At 34.5% G+C, this 15506-nt stretch overlaps 1 pseudogene; it reads right to left on the bottom strand.

The window, feature by feature from the left end:
• Positions 1 to 77: 77 nt before the first annotated feature.
• Positions 78 to 1041, bottom strand: LOC126767468 (caspase-like; annotated as a pseudogene).
• Positions 1042 to 15506: the final 14465 nt, after the last annotated feature.

Here is a 15506-nt window from a genome sequence, read left to right as displayed (position 1 = left end):
GAGGCTTTTCGGTGATATTGCTAAGTCAACTTTTTTTGGTTTACAAAACATTTGTGGTTTCACTTGTTTAGTAATACATAAAGCATCGATAAAATGACGGGCACCCAAGGCACCCTTTTCGCCGAAACGTAAAATGGGGGTTAACATTGTGGTAATGCAGCTGCTTCTTTGATGCATTTCTGGATTGTGGGGGTCCCGACTAAAAATCAACACCTCTTTGGCATACAAAAGTCAACAATGTTAGCAATAAACGTTTACCATTGGCGCCAACTCGGCGCAAAGTGATTGCATAAACCAAGACCGCGTGTAGTATTGCGCCATGAGTAAAATCCCGGTATGGTCAGTAGGCAATAAAAAACGGCATGAAAAGGAATTTTGTAACTCATTGACGTCTCACCGTCTGTTTCCGTACGTTTGTGCTTTTCTTGGAACCGGGGTCAAGTCGATCACCTTGGCAAGCTTGTATGAAGAAAGTTTCGGTTTGCCACCCAAGCTGGGGAATGTTGTGGTGAAAAGTAAGACCAAATTTGATCTAATTTATATTGCCATCCTTTGCGTATATATAAAAAATTCGCCGTGCGAAAGTATCGAAACCCAAAAATGCAATCATTACCCCCTAATCTTGTTGGGAAGCCCATTCTTTTGTTGTTTCAACTGTTTGAGGCTGCAATCTTTAAACACTTTCACATCAAAACCCAATTGTTTAAGAACTCGTGCTAAATTTTCACAATCCACATTAGTGCCTGCACGCATTTTTTTGGTACTTCGAAATTTTCATGATTAAATATCAACGCCATTCCACGTTTTTTGTGTCGCATATTATATTCAGCTGCATGGCGATCGGTTTCCATATTCGCTGTGTAACTATACTACACCAAAACCATTTGCGATTGGCCTTTGCACCGCCACCAAACGTACCACCCGCTCTAGCACCAGTATAGTATCCACCTGAACCACTATTTGAAGAACTGGACGCTGAATTTGGGAACCCAAGGCTCTATTAAGTCGTTTGTTCGACCCTTGATCCCCTGAAACGCTCATTGTTGTTTTTTTTTTATTGTTTAAAATTTGAGTGTTTCAAAAAAAAATTTTTTGGAACCCTTTAAGGAGATAGTCACTATATTTCTATGTATATCCCCACTTTGTTTTAGTTTGAAACGAAATATTTAAAAAAACTTTACGTCCGCTCGTTTGCGTTGCTTGTTGTATTTTTATGCTTTTTTTCGTTCTTTTATTCAAACGCTTGCATCTTTTCTTTTGTTTCAAATTTAATGCAATTGTCAAATGGTGATAAACAGGGTTGTATTTGTGCCAAATGAATTGATGTTGTATCAAAAACACATTTCGGTAAAAAAAAATTTTTGCTTTCGACTATACAGATGAGTTACAGCAGAGAACGTAAATTTATAGAAGGTCAACAACGGACGGCGTGTAAAATGTCAAAAGCTAACAAAATGCGATGAGTGCATTTCACCACGCTAGCTAAGAAGGAGAAATCTTAACAGTGGCGCGTGAACGACTACATTTAATGAAAATTGTGCTCAGAAACATGCATTGCTATTACAGACGTATGTTGGCCTTTTGCTTATATTTTTATACTTTCTCATATCCCTCATGTTAATTTATGTGATTATCATTTTGCGTATTTCAATGAACCATTGTTGTTTTTGTAGAACAATACTTGTAAGTTTGCGGTGACATATCTATACGTGAACGCATATAAGTATGGGCGTACATATATTAGCATGCACATTCGTATGGGAATGTCATACGTACAAAAAGTATGTATGCATATAGAGGTACTTGATATGTTACTGATATCTTACTTGAAATTGATTTATAATGTGCAAGAATGTATAAATACATATCTGAGGTGATGGACAAGAAAACGATAAAGATGTGATTTACATATATGTATATATGTATTATTAATAATATATTGTTTTAGGATATTATGATAATATATCATATACATATGTGTATGTACATATATATTATGAAACTATATTACATTATTAAAGATAAGAAATAGTTGGGTGCTAGCTCACTGTCTATTAACTATATAAATATTGCTTGGAGAATTGCAGAAGTTTGACATAGTGCTTATCAATTTTGTGTAACAGAATCCACAAAAACTGCAAATTATATTATTCATATCAATTGATATATTAGCATGTAAACGTATAAAAATATACGCCAACGCAACATGCGTCTGTGTGCCATGTTAACAGAGAACGACATTTATAGAGAAGGGTCCACGAATGGACAAGTGTAAATCAAAGCTATCAAAATGCGATGAGCGTAGCCAACTACAGCTAGCTAAGAAGGAGAAATCTTAATGAAAAAGAAAAGCAGAACAGGCTGAGTATTAATGAAAAATTATGCTCAGAAATGTTACTGTTTACATAGACGCATGTTGAATTTGGCATATTTTTATACGTTTACATAAAGTATCATATCAATTGATATGAATATAATTTATGAGTTTTTGTGGATTCATGGAAATGATAGCACTATTATTAAACCATGCACTCTCCAATAAGATTTATGTGTTAATAAGTACTGAGTAATACTTTTTTAAATATTTATTCTTAATAATAAATATAGTTTCATAGTGGTAAAGGTACATACATATGTATATGATATAATATCATAACATCTCAAAAACTTAATATATTACAATAATAATACATATATACATATATGTAAATCACATCTTTATCGTTTAAAACTTTCATACATCTATCCTGCAGATATGTATTACATAACATTCTTACGTACAAATCACAATAATTTCAAATCAAGATATCATTTATCAGTAACATAATAAGGCACACAATGAGTACATATGTACAGACATTTCACACATGCGTATGACATTCTGCATACAGAATAATGTGCATACACAACATATGTACATACATACTTATATGTTCACATGTAGATATGTCACTGCAAAACTTACAAATATTGTTCTACAAAAATACCAATGGTTTCAAATAGTGTCAGCAGCACACAAGTTTCATCATGGCAGCCAAATAGTCGATGCTCAAATTTGTGGTAGAAAACACCTAATACCATTATTTCATTCATGAACCCAAGCGCACCTTCTACCAGGCAACTTGCTTCATTCATAAAAAACAGACGCCGGTAACATCTCTGAGCATGCCTTTGCCCACAAGCGTCTTTTTTTTCGCGATTTATTTTGGCAAAAGCTAAAAATCATAATCAACAACTTTCGATGCTTCTTCATTAGAAAGAAGTGGACAAAAGTGGTAAACATAGCCGTTGTCGATTTACAATATTTATTCAAAATATTTTTCCGTGACTTCGTAAAATCTGCGTCGATATGTACGTAACACACACAACATACATATTCACGCTGGTTTGTGCTTAGGCTTGGTACAGCGGCAGGGAGTTATGGCAATTGGCGATCGTTCGTTTGTGTTTTCGCACAGCTCGATTTACCATCAACACACAATGTTGTGACGCGTCACTTAAGCACTGAAATGAACACAATGAGCGCGACCGATCGCGCGACATCTGTCAATTGATTACAATACAATATCGCCCGTGACGCAGTTATTGAGGCAGCCGTGCAGAACTACATAACTGTACGTCCATACAGATGCGGTATTCAATATTTGGCAGATGTCGTCGCAGTTCGTCGCGCTCATTGTAAGTCAAAGACGGACTCTTTGACGGAAAGCAAAAAGAAAGAGCTTCGCTGGCCGGTTGTCAGCGGCCAACGGAAATTTCGCATGAAGCATTGAATGCACATGATATACATTTATTGCATGTACATAAAATTTAAGAACATTATGCGTGGTGGTTCTAGGTATTTGTTTACATGCACACATATCAACATATATGTATATAAGTAAATGTGCGACCGCTTGGTCATTTAACATGATATCGAAAAGTTTTGTCAGATGTAAAGCAAAATATTTATTTAAGTATATTATTATACATGAATGTCGTACCAAACCTATATAAAATGAATATAATTATAAAATACAAAATTCATTGAATTATATATTTGCAAAGATTTTATGGAATTAATCAATAAATAGCTCTGCTTAAAATATATACATATGTAAAGATACTTTATGTGTTTTCATAACAAAATATACATACATATACATACATATGTATACTGATCATAAATTGGCATAACATATATATAGATCGTCATGTTAGTAACATAAGAATTCGTAAGCGTACGATTCCTTAACATTGAATTATTATTACTAACACTGAAATGCTCGACTTTATTATTTTGTCTCGACAGCAAGTGGGTGAAACATCGCTAATACTTTTTGTAGAAATTAGTCATCCAAAAACAGTAAATATCCAAAATTGAACATTCAATTTTCGTCATCGTGAACCTTCTACAACATATTGCCTTTGTTACCTACGCAAAGAGAACGTAAATTATGATATCCGTTCTCATAACGCGGAAACATATACGCTATAGATGGCGCTTCAAATCCATATGTGGTTTAAATTTCGCAATCGCCTGGAAAGGCTAAGGTGTATTTCCGAACTACAGACATTATTTTGCCGGCATGGGTGAAGTATTAAAACATTTAATCTACAAACACTGAACAATAATTATTTAAAATGTTTATTTTATTCGCTTTATTTGAATAAAATAGTCATAGTTGCATAGTTTTTGCATAGTCCCTTATTATTCGAGCAGGCCTCACAGAAGTTCAGTCGAAAACCGATCCAAAGTTTATTTTCTGAAATTTGTTAGAGTTTACATGACGTTTTGATTCATATTTTCTCTTAAAAATTGAAAGTTCTCGTATAGCTAATATATATATGTACATATATATAGTGATATGCTGTGTTCTGGGAAGTAAAAAGGCCACAAACCATTTATTTCAATCTAGCTAGTCTCATGATTTGAATTATATTTTTCGAATTGAGACGTTTAATGTACAATTTTCTTTTCCAGGCTAAAGGAAACGTCTTCCGTCGTTTGCCTTACGGAACAGTCGTTAACGTTCCGGTATGTTTGTAAGCCTGGATTCTCATCTTACAGCATGACGGAGCTAGCCTATTTCCTTTTGGAGAATTTGTCCAGAGGGTGCTGCTTGCGGATTTGAAAAGTGATGGGGCTGTAGAAACCAGGAAATATTACAAAGACGTCAGTTGCGAAAGTTTATGCCTGATGTCAGAAGCTAACAGATCCCAAATTTCAGTAGCCGCATACAAGCGTGGACTTAATTTTTGATGTTGAATATTTTTGTTTTGGTACGCCGTATAATGGCCTTTTTGCGGCGTCGGAAAGCTAGTTTGGATGTCCATTGATTCTTTGATAGTCCATATTTGCGGATACATTATGGTGCCCGGCAATTGCGTTGACTTGATTTTTTGATTCTTTTTACCATATACCACTTACAAGTATTTGATCATTCATATGCAAAGAAATCCTGGCAAGTATTTAATTCGCTTAGTACTCTGGAGACAAGGTTAGAGAAATATCTCCTGAGCAGACATACTGAATCTTCCTCAACATAACTAACGATTGAATTAGTATCCATTCAAAGTGAACTTTTCGCTGGAGCATAAGCATATTCAGTCTTTGTGTTCCCTTACTGATCACGATCACGGGCTGGGAATTTAAAGCACTATTATTATGTGAAAAAATTTCACACCACATGAACACATTCTTATGCCACCAAAAAATTTCTAATGTCTCTTTGTAATTTGCTCTATCAAAGTGCATATGCAATCGCACTTCTGAAATGGGAAATTTACATTAAAAGTATCGTGCCTTGTTTCTCAGCACAGTCAACTGCATATTGCATTACTTCATGGCTCTACATTTACCACATATGTCATATATGTATGTGTACATATTTACAAATACTTGTGTATCTACATATACACATATATGTTTTTATAAACTTTTCTAAACTATTCATAGTATATATAATATGTTTGTTGATAAGGAAACTACAATAAAAATAATGTGAGTTAATTTTTGTCCCTATTCAGACTACATTGATTTTCACTCGTTTATAGGTTTATGACCACAGCATAACCTAAAATCCATACACTTATTAAGATCTAACAACGACTATTAATCTTCGTTTCTGAAACAATTTGAATATCAACAGATCTAGAGAATGCCAACTGTAGCCCTCTAGTCATCGTACTGAAAAATAAATATAAAAATTAAAAAAATGTTTTTTTTTTATCGCTTTTATGCCTATATAAGAACGCTGTGTCTTTCTGTTCCAAGCGGTGGCAAGTTTTAATGTAATATATTTAGTATGCCCTTGACAACTGGAATATTGAAAGGGCTTATTTATTTGGTTAACATTATAGAACGTCTGGAGAGAGTTTGATTAAAATTCTCGCTTAACACAGAGTCTATGAAATGTAGAAGCTGAAACTATACTGCATACATATTTATATATATTATATATGTATGATACATTTTTTATCAGTTTACTAAAAACAGAGCACCAACATCACATAATGAACCTCGAACTGCAATTGCAAAACAACAGCTCTAATCTCGTCTGGTTCAATTCTATTATCAGTTCAGCTGTCTTTAGCCTACTCTCATGAAACACCTCTCACTTACTTATCTTATTTTAGTGCCAGATATTCTTAGAATCATTACATATAATGACAATTTCGTTGTTAAAAATAAACATTTAAAATTATTTTTAATTGAAACATGACAGCGCAAGAGATCCATAAAGAGCGTCGAGCGGCCCTCGCTAACTCAATTACAAAGCTCGCACACTGATTATCGCTGTTGTTTGAGTCGTTAACGTTCGACAAGCGACACGTAATAACCTCTCGTCAATTAGACTCCTTGAATTGCTCGCTTACTTATTAACTTTGTTGACTTTTGCACCACAACAATTTGTTAGACTTTGCTTTATTTGCAGCATCAATGAAAAAAATGTATGTGTATGAAAAAAATGACAACACATGGCATAGCCCTCGACAGCTAATTAGGAAACGATCTGAAGTGTGATTGAATTCATACCTGAATTTCATACTCATATTAGTATTATCTTCATAACGGCATCATCATTTCAGAGTACACAGTGACTTACCACTGCATTGTATTTATGTGTCCTGTGAAGATATAGAACAATCTTTGAAAGAAGGCCATAGGAAACATTTGTTCGGAAAGAGAAAGTAGAAAGCAAAACATTGTTTCAAATGTCCATGAGCAATATGGAATCAGTGAAGCGTTTGAACGAAATCTTCTATTCACGAGTGTTTTTTACGCGGGATCCAACTGAGCACAATCCTTGGGGGAGGGACGAAGTAGCACTTTCTTGGCGAGCTGTGGGGTGACGGAGGCGACTTCCGGTTAAGATCATAACCTGGGTAGCAAATGATCCGTTTCAAGGCGATCAAAGAGAGATAGAAGGTCGCCTTCAAACGAATATGTTTTTGCCACCCAGAGGATATTAGACAGAGACCGGAGCCGCGAAGACATTTAAAAGCAATCGTTTCTGACCACTTATAGAATGGCGTGAACTTTTCACAATAAGGCTCCATACTGATTAGCCTATTTTCCTGACTGAATAAGGTGAATCAAACAATAAGCGTGGCACCGCGACATAAGCCCACGTGTCACTGTTGACAGTCACAATTGAAATCGTAGATAATTTCTGTTCATCCAGCACACCAACAGCAATGGGCCTCGAAATTCAATTTAATGAATTTTTCTCCAAACAGGTGGCTACTTTTGTACCGAGTAGGCACTGAGAATTAAAGTCCTCTGACGAACAAAGATCAAACTCCAAAGTCACTCATCATGCCGTCCCGCTATATGGTGCAGGACGATGTCGCCTTTACGAGTTTTCGAGAGAAAAGTTTTGCGGAAGATTTATGGTCCTTTGCGGGTTGGCAACGGCGAATACCGCAGTCGATCGAACGATGAATACTGACATAGTTCAGTTGAATTATGACAGCGTGGTTTATTGACTATGGCGCGATTATCGCCAAAAATAATAGAGGCAACAAAATCCCCAAGTCGCCAGCCGGCAAACAGCTACGGGAGAGGAGAAAGAAACGGTTTTTGGCAAACTTCTTCTACAAGGGCAATCAGCCGATGGTCCTCAACCACGATCCACTAATATGTCGCATGGGATGGTGGCGAGAAGGCGCAAGACCACAGAACACTTCATCCTGGACTACAACAGGATGCCTCCGAAGTCTCCTGAAAGAGCACGAGGCCTTGTATGCCCCCTGTGCCAGAGCATACTTAACTCTTCTGCAGTTTTTGGCAAACCTATCGCAAACGAAGAGCCCGGAGTTGCTGCAGAACGAGAGAGTGATCTTTGCGCAAAGCCACACTCTTGATACTGTAGCAGAATAAACTCCTACTTAGGCTAAAGCTGATCTTGACATATCCAATATATGTCCTGTCTGCAAGACACACTGGTCTCCCTCTTTTTTGCATGCCCAACCAACCTGCAGCCTTAGGTCCCTTTGGTCTGACTCCATTTCCGCCAGAAGCAGTATCGTTCTGGGTCCTTCCGGCCAGATGACGTCGACGACAACTTAGCTAACCCTTGCCATCCTAATAGGGGCTAGGTACCCGTTAGAACAACAACGCTGACTAGGTCATTTCATCCGAACGGAAGAAAAGCCGCAGCCTTGATGAGATAGTATTCTTGATATATGTTCGCTGGGGAAAGGGGAGACTCTCTATCTGTTGAAAGACACTTATGAGAGAATGACAATCTCAATATACATGGCGTACCAAATTTTATTACATGACCTGACCTCACATATACTATCAAATATTGTTCACTGCCACAACAAAAAGCGGCACTCAAAGATTCAAACTCCCGATATCAAAATCTTCGAAATTTCTCCTTGTGGTTGCATCACTTTCGTCAGTATCGCAAAAATAAGTCACGATCCAACAACACCGTGTTTGGGGATTTTACAACCATCCAAATAATTTTCCAGCGCATCATTGCGAAGTGCTTTCATACTTGGTACGTAACTGTATTTTTGCATATTTGTGAGTTATGTGGCTCATGTTAAAGTGGCTTGCTTACACTTGCTTGCCAGTTTCTTTGAACTAAAGCCATGTCTATTTATATATATTTATTTACAAATATTTATAAGTAAACAAACATACAACCTATACAAATACTTATATCTACATGCATACAAATATTTATGGTTGATACTATATGGATTTTTATGTGATTAGGTAAAAGCTCAAGACGTACTTAAACGCTGAGGAGCCACGCAACTCGAACCAATTGCCAGCTTGCTGGAAATTGTGAAGCCAGTTCGATACGAAAGCCGCCGTTCAGTAAGATGCTAAGAAAGCTTATACAAAAACAACAAATAAACATACAGATTTTGTAGGAAAATTCAATATACATTAACAGCGTTTATTTTAGATGGCTTTAAATGTCTAGAGTTTATGGAAAAAATATATAAAAATCATAAACTGGTTTTGAGAGTTCCTGCGCAAAAGTGTTAAAACGAAGTATAAAAATTAACAAATGAAAATTAAATGAATAATTCAAATATTTTAACCATAAAAATGTTTAAAAGTATTGTAGTATCATTCAATTTAATATTATTTAAGATGCGACGAACGCGTGTTTCAGAGTATGAAGACTGCTACACTTCGTTTTTATTTATTTAAATCATATGAACAAATTATAATTGCTGCTACAATAACTAATACCAATGTAAACAATTCCACCGGCTGTAAATGGAAGACTTGAAAAGGCACAGTTTCAAATAGTTCCCATACACTTTATACATTCTGGAAAACTAGAATATTTACAACAGAACTTATACATACTGTTTTGGAGTTACTATAATATTTATATTATGACATAATTATACTCATATGTATCTATACATACATAAAGTGAAAGACTGATAGTCATCATTTGTGAAAGACATGCAATCGAATGTTTGAAAAGTTGAATTACTTATTGTTTAACGAGCGGTCAAGTCTCTGATTTTGAGATTTTGAGCTGAAATTTTGCATAAGCCCTTTTCGATCCAAGAAGCAAAAAGGCATCGGCGTTATTAAATCAACATAGCTATATCGGGCGTCATGGCGGCAGACCGAAAGATCAACTCCACATAAAACTTTGTATACCCTTCATCGTTATAAGACAAGCATTTATGTTTCCGATTAACTTTTTTCCTGCTTTTTTATAAAATAGTGGCCACAGGACTCCGATCTTGAAATAGTTTTTACATTGCATTGCATTATAAGGGCGATCCATTTGAGTGTTCCCACTTCTGCAGAAAAGAAAAGCACAATAAACTCTTATAAATTTAATGGAGAACATGTTTATTATCATCTGGGAATGAACATTTTTGAAATTTTTGCTTGTGAAGATTATTCTCTCAAATGTTGGTCATGGCTTTATGTCTCCCCAGACATGATCCCCTCCAAGCTGAGTCCAATTTGCTGACTACGAGATACTTTCCTCGACTTATAATTTGCGAATGACACGCATGTTGCTTTTAAAGTGACTGAATTTGTGCTGCGATTGTGCGTAAACTCTTTCAGACTTTTACATATCCTTGACAGGAAAAAAGTCTAACGGTGTGATATCATACGATTCGTGGCTAATCGACCGGCCCAAACGCGAAATTATCTAAGTCACCGGGAAGTGTTCTCTCAACAACCATTGATCACGCGTGATATGTGGTGGCAGCCGTCTTAAGGTAATCAAATGCCGCCGAGATCACAAGCTACGATTTCAGGTATCAACAGTCGGTTGTCGGCGCGATAACGCACGTCTTAGGACGGTTAGCTTTCGTTGCGCACACTTGAATAGAAATGGTGATGTCGGTGGTGGTCAAGCGACTTCAGTTTCGCACCCGTATTTTGTACGCCATCAATTTAAGGCCCGGTCGCAAAAGCTGCTTGTTCCACAAAGTTAATGCAACGAGTTTTGAAGCGCCGAACGGCACCGAATCGACTCTGTCTTTCGTGCACACTCCTCAACCGCCGTTATATTTTACCGTGATGGACGAAGGCTTATTCGATCGAATATTATATGCCGCCTAAGATGGCTGATGAGCAGAATAGTACACTCGACCAAAGTTGAACAATTTGTGTGTTGTTCGAGACAAGCCAAGGATTTTTGATGAAATGCCAATTAATACCGAATAAAAACACACTGGACAAGACGTGTCACGTGTGTGATCTTTCAAAAAGGTTTCTGAAAAAGTTATTATCAAAAAGTTTGGAGATAAATATTTAAATTATCCGAAACTAGTTTTCAGTATGCAAAAATTTCTTTTATAAGCTTAAGGATTATCAAGATAGCTCCAAAAGAGCTAATTTGATATTAGGAAGTTTGACATTTCTTGTTTCTAAAGTGATGTCACATATCCCTACTTGACAGCAATAATTTTTGCAAACTTTTGATCATATGTTTGACATTAAAAAGATACTGTGATTCCCTTAGAGAGAGAAAAGAGAGAGCAGGTTTCTATTACAATTACTATGAGTTTGATGAATTGTTTACTTATGACGTTGAATTAATTTTGAAATACATATTTGAAAAAGTTTATACATGCTTCCTAATGCTTGTATGTGTAGGAGTATTGAGTTATTTCTAAATTAGGAAAGATGATGTATTTCGTGTCTTCTGCTTTTGTTTTAATTCAAAAAATTGAACTTGTGACTGAATATGAGAACATCTATTTAATTTACTATGCTTACATGTGACTTCTGTGTCTACGAAAGGGAGTTAACGTGCGAAAACTAGCGTTTTAGAAAAAGCTGTTAAAAATAATCGTCAGTTTTCTTCGTTATCTCATTAATTGTTCTCTTTTTTGACACCCAAGCCTCCTTTTCCGTGGTAAAGACCAGGTCACATATTGTATGTATGTCGAAAGAAGCAGAAATTACCTCAATTTGTTTTTCTAAAAGTGAAAACGTACATCTTTAGCTTTCGTGTGTTCCTGTAGATCTCATTAATCCTGATAATGTCTACTTCAGCACGTCTACAAGAACAGACTCAGTAAAATTCTTGGTGAAGACCACTTTTGTTTAATATATCTTAGTTATTCATTTTATTATAAACTGTTCATAATCAAAAATGATGAGAATATTTCTCTTATATATATACACATACATATTTGATAGTTAGCGATTACTCCGCAAAGTGCTTCGACTTTAACGCGCTGCTAACGATTGAGACTTTTGAAATTAGTAAAATATTGAACTAAAGCGAGAGAAAAGCAAAATTATAGGCATTTAGCTAATTGTGAGGCGTGAAGAACGCATGTTTGCAGCAAAAACCCTGCGCTATGTAGGCATCATATAAACAGACATACCTTCTCATTATCGCTAACTACATGATTTAGACAATTTCACTTTTCATAGGTAGTTTAAGGAAATTACAGGGCGGCATGTTATTTTTTTCCTTTTTCTAGTAATCAGGAGTTTACGCCACAATTAAGTCGCAGCTACATTATTTTCGTCTCCATATATTGCATTTTATAAGTACTATGTTTATTATATGCCTATACGAGACATATGGGCTAGATTAGTGTAGGTTTTTATACCATTAACAGAGTATTTAAGTCCAGCTTTGTTTATATCACCCAACAAGAAATTTGTGAAATTTACGGAAATATCTTAACATGCGGACCTGGTCTACGAAAAAGGGCGGCGCCATAAAACAGAAAAACTAAGCTTTCTCTGGGAAAACTGTTAAAAATAATCGCCAAGCCGATATCTCAGTTAATTGTTCTCTTTTTTTTTTGACATCCGTGTACGTGTGTATGTTCCAGAATGAACTCAAAAACGAGTCAACTGATATTCAGTTCAGTATGATGAGTTGGCATATACTGTAGATGTAATTTGGTCCAACTTAGATGATAGGATAGCTTACATCTCCCAAATTTATACTCGCAATATTATATTTGCAAATTATTTATTATTATTCGTCTATTTTGACAAAAATTTTTTTTAACATACTTACTCAATCCAGTCAACAGTTAACGTCATCTGTTGAATATTTTGAATAACGGATAATTGTGACTGTCAAATAAAAAAAGGACCTGAACAAGTGAAAGCAGAGGGGCCCCCAAGCGTGCTTGATTCAAAGTATTTTTCCAAATAAAATAGTATCAAATAAAATTTCTCAGGGGGCTTTTTGGAGCCAAAAATGGGTGTTGTGAAATCCCCCAAATTCAAAAGTTGTTCCAGGGATCTGATGTTTTTTAAATCAATTAATGATGATTAAATCAATTGATTGTTCTTAAAAAAATGAAAGTGTAAATTTTAAATTAATTTTGAAATTCACTGATACCCGGAATGCCACCACATAATTTTTTGTTTAAATCAAACATCCAAAGGTAAAAAGCCCTTTTTTGAATTTTTTGCATTGAAAATTAAAATTTTTATTGGTTTGCATTTTGACTTCATGATTTTTTCTTTTTAAAACAGTTATAAACATTTTTTTGTTTCTTTTTTTTTTGTTAATTTGAGTAATGCTTGTTGTATACCGATATCCCATAAGGGGTTTTGACCCGGAGAAAATTTTTCTGTTCTAGAGAGATCAGTCAGTGTTGCACATTCTTCCAAAGACTATTTAAAGTAGTTAAACGAAAATACAGAAAATTTCAAAAAAATATCAAATTTGATTAAAAATAGTTTTTAGGTAAAAAAAGTGGCAAAAATTAAAAGTTTAAAAACCTAGCTTATATTTTTTTTGATAGTATAGTAATACGACCCTTTTTTTACCCAAAAAAATTAAAAAAAAAGGGCAAAAAGTTCAAAAAGAAATATAAAAAATTTGGAAAGTTTAGTTAGTAAGATGAATTTTCGAAAGAAATTTTAATATATTGGTTAAATAAAAATAGTTTGATTTACAGATACACGATGAAGAGGAAAATATTGTAAAGTGTAGGGGCCCGAAAAGAAAAGATTACCTAGCGGAAAAAAGGAAGAGAAATAAATGAACAAAATGGCAATTGATGGATCTGTTTGGAAAAAAAAAAGGTGGAACACCTGGAAGACCCCCATTTTAAAACTTTTTTAAAAGAAGGGCCAGGATATAAAAAACCTATATAGTAAAGGAAAAGTTATTCTTTTTCATTGATAATTGACCCCGTTTTAGAACCATAAAAACACACAATAGAAGAAAAAGGGGTTTTGGGGTTCCAAAAGGGTTTTTATCTAAAAAATTAGATCATTTTTTGGGAAATTTTATATCTGAGCTGCATATGGAAAAATTTAAATTTTTTTTTTGTGAAAAAATAGGGGACCAAATTTTTTTTTCTGAAACATGAGCAAAATATTTTCCAAATTTAAAATTTATTCGTTTTGAAAAAAAAGTCAGGGACCCAACGTTTAAACCCAAATAAATTCCATGGTACCCAAATTTTGGGATATTTTCTGAAAACAAAAAACTGTAAAAAACCGGGGGAAAAAATTTTCCAGACGAACACTATTTTCCCACTAAAGACGATGTGTTTTCGCAATAAAGCCAACAAGCCCGGGTAAAGGAAAAAATTTTGGGTTTGCATCGGGCGTCGATACAAATACGTCATAAATGCATTCCCTATCTTGGGGAAAAAAGAATGAGCCCCCTTTATCCACTCGAATATTTTACTCAAACTCAAACCATTTCGGGGAAGAATTGGGAAAAGACAACTTTTACAAACAACCCCCCAGCAACCAACCTGCAAAAAAAATCGTTGTTGGGAAATATTCTTAAAAAAAAATTAAATAATTTTGAAGCAAAAAAAAGATATATGGAACGTTTTCATCAAAATTTTTTAAAGAAAAATTTTAAAACTTACAATCTATAAAAAATAAGCCAACAAAAAAAATACCCTTTTTTTCTAAAAAAAAAATTTTGTAAAAAAAAATGATAAACGTTTTAAAACTGTTTCCCTATTTAAAAAAATTTGGTTTTCTGACCGATCAAAGGCGGGAAATTTCTAAAATCTAAATCTAATGGCCCCCTTTAATATTCAAAATTTCCTTTTTTTAATAATGCCGGTTTTGTACAAAAAAACGACAGAGAAAATTCCAGAAAATTTCCCTCCTATGAAGAAGCGCCGTTTTCAGAATGTGAACAACCAAAAAAAAGAAAAAAAACGAAAAGGATCTTGCTAAGTCTACTACAGATGCTTATAAACGTAGGGATGTCAAAAAGGATACACAGAAAAAAAAAAAAACAAATTTTTCAATGTAAAAAAAATGTTTGGAAAATGTAAATGGGAAAAAATTTTTGAAAAATACGATGAACTATGAATAAAAAAAGTTTAAATTTTTTCTTTTTTTAAAAAAAATGCTCAAAAACTATTTTGTTAATTATAATAAATTTAATTTATATTTTTATTTCCTTCTAACATCCCTATTTTATACATTCAAACATGAAACATACAGTCTTTTGACCTATGGTAAAAAATATTATTAATCGGGATTATGTTAAGAATGGTTCACCCCTTTTTCCCGCGTAATTGAATCCCTATCAATAAAAAAGTTTTTCAAAAAG

This window comes from Bactrocera neohumeralis, unplaced genomic scaffold (genome assembly GCF_024586455.1).
Source record: "Bactrocera neohumeralis isolate Rockhampton unplaced genomic scaffold, APGP_CSIRO_Bneo_wtdbg2-racon-allhic-juicebox.fasta_v2 ctg6948, whole genome shotgun sequence".
NCBI classification, from domain to species: Eukaryota; Metazoa; Arthropoda; class Insecta; order Diptera; family Tephritidae; genus Bactrocera; species Bactrocera neohumeralis.
The sequence above is the reverse complement of the archived record's forward strand: the minus strand, read 5'-3'. Positions and strand labels throughout refer to the sequence as shown.